Raw genomic sequence first — 2,506 nt, 5'->3', positions numbered from 1 at the left:
CGGGGGAGACAGTAGACAAAATAGTGACACACACCGAAAGAGGAGGAGGGAAGAGACTAGATAATACATCATGAACAGTGTTTTATCTATCTAGATGTCTGTCTGTCTGTCTGTCTGTCTGCTGCCCGTCTGTTTGTCTCAGTATGACTGGAGGGCAGCAGCTGGTAGTACAGGATGCAGGACCAGACAGTTCCTGGACAGAGTATTAGTCTTTATCTGGTGTGTGTTTTTGTGTGTGTGTGTGTGTGTGTGTGTGTGTGTGTGTGTGTGTGTGTGTGTGTGTGTGTGCACAGGCACATGCACATGCATCAGTGTCTATGGGTCCATAGTAAAGTATGCAAGATGCAGCAAATTTCAAAGACAGCCACAAATGACATGGTAGGATTAAGTACAAAATGTTGGATTCTGGTTGACAAACCGGTCAAACATCTTCCCTCTGTCTCTTTCTCTCTCTCTCTCACACACACACACACACACACACACACACACACACACACACACACACACACACACACACACACACTGGCGGCAGGGCTGTGAATATGAGGAATGGCATCTGACGTCAGACGTAAAATGAATCCAAACAAGACAAGAGCAGCCTCAGGGCGACACGGCTCTTCCAATCTCAGTCTTTACTTGTCTGTACTGTCTGTGTATGTGTGTGTGTGTGTGTGTGTGTGTGCGTGCGTGCGTGCGTGCGTGTGCGTGGTGAGGGGCATCCAGGTAATTAAGTAGTTGACACTGACCACAAGGGGGCAATAAAGACTACCATGGGTTTTCCACTGGAGATCAAGTGTCAGCCTTTGTTCATTTTTACTGAGGGATAACAAAACTGTATCAGATCAGTGGAGCAAAGCAGGACTGCAGCACGTTACTGTTCTTCTTCAGTGACGCAGCACTTTTTGGGTGAGTTAGATGTCAGTGTGCGTGTGTGTGTCTGTGTGTGTGTGTGTGTGAGAGTGTGAGAGAGAGAGAGAGAGAGAGAGAGAGAGAGAGAGGGAGCATAGTTCAAGCTAAAGTGAATCAAAATCCCACCGGCAACCTTTTCTCTCTCTGTTCTTTTCTGCACAGGGACAGCCGGAGACGACAAATTATTCAACTCATCACGGCTTTGCAAAAATGGCCTTTTCTATTCTAGAAAGAGCATCTGGGCTGTCTTGTGTGACGATGTTACTGAGTTTTCAATGTGTGCGTGATGATGAAGACAATACCTGTCCCCTACCTGTCTCTGGGAGTAGGCGGAGAATTAGCATGCAGAAAGGTCACATTCTGGGTACATTGGGTTTCAGTGTCCTGCCAAAATCTCCCTAAGTGAGTTTCTGCGTGTCACTCTGTAGCAGAAGGTCATAATACAGTAAATACCAAAGGTATTCACTGAATTTATAAGCTGCAAATAGCTCAGGGACTTTCCAAGGACATCCAGAACCTTTTAAGAAAGTTAGGCCCAAAAACCCCAAAGGTTTATGCTCCTGGGTACTAGTTTCCGATGAGAAAAGGATTTTCTGCTGAATTTTACACCAGTCATTATTTTTTTAAATGCTAATGAAAACATGCTGTTTTGACTGTGAAGTAAACAATGTCAGAAACTAAAGTAACTGATTGACATAAATTGAGGCTTAGTGTATACAGTACAATATGGTACTACGCTGCCTTTAACATAAATTTGGCTATATCTTTTTTTTAGCCACCAGTTGATTATCATTCAAATTTGTACAGACATTCCCCAGAGGATGAATCATACTGACTTTCATAAGCACCACAGTGAGGTGGATGCTTTTATTTTTTAGTGAAATGTCTCAACAACTAATGTCAGGATTGTCATGACATTTGGTACAGGCATTCATGTCTTCCCCCAAAATGAATAGAAAAGAAGAGTGACTTCAGGTCAAAATTTTCATTTACCCATGTAAGGGACCAAGCAGCAGGACACTGGAGGAAGCATTTTGCAGTGTTCATGTTTTAAAAAGGGGTTTTATTTACCAAAAAAAAGGAGAAAAAGCTGAGCAAATTTACTCAACCATTATTGACTAAATAGGACCCTAAAAGAGGTCAACAAAACAGAACTTAACTCAAAAAACAGAAAAATTAACAGCAATAAAACTAGGTGTTTATCCAACCCACAGAAAAAGACAAAACTGACCTCCTTTCATGCAGGGGGGACATATAAAGTGGCAGGCCAATCCAATAAGAGGTGGGCAAAACACTACAGCTACAAGCACAGACTTGCAGTTAACAAACTACAGAGTTTTTTGTTTGTTGCTAACTCGATATTAATATGGAAAATAGAATATCTCTATATGAAACATAACAAAATGAACTGCAAAATACTCACAAAAAGAGGGTCTTTCCCCAAATCCCCCCTTTGCTGTGTGTGGTATAGTCCAGGGTCCAGGTGTATGCAATTAACACTGCTTTTAGTTTAGGATTATACCAGTTTAAGAAGTATTAGGGTGTGGAGGTAGTGGGAAGTGCAGAAGCGGACTAATTAAACGAATGTAGAACACTT

This window comes from Dicentrarchus labrax, unplaced genomic scaffold (assembly GCF_905237075.1).
Source record: "Dicentrarchus labrax unplaced genomic scaffold, dlabrax2021, whole genome shotgun sequence".
NCBI lineage: Eukaryota > Metazoa > Chordata > Actinopteri > Moronidae > Dicentrarchus > Dicentrarchus labrax.
Note: the sequence above shows the minus strand (reverse complement) of the source record.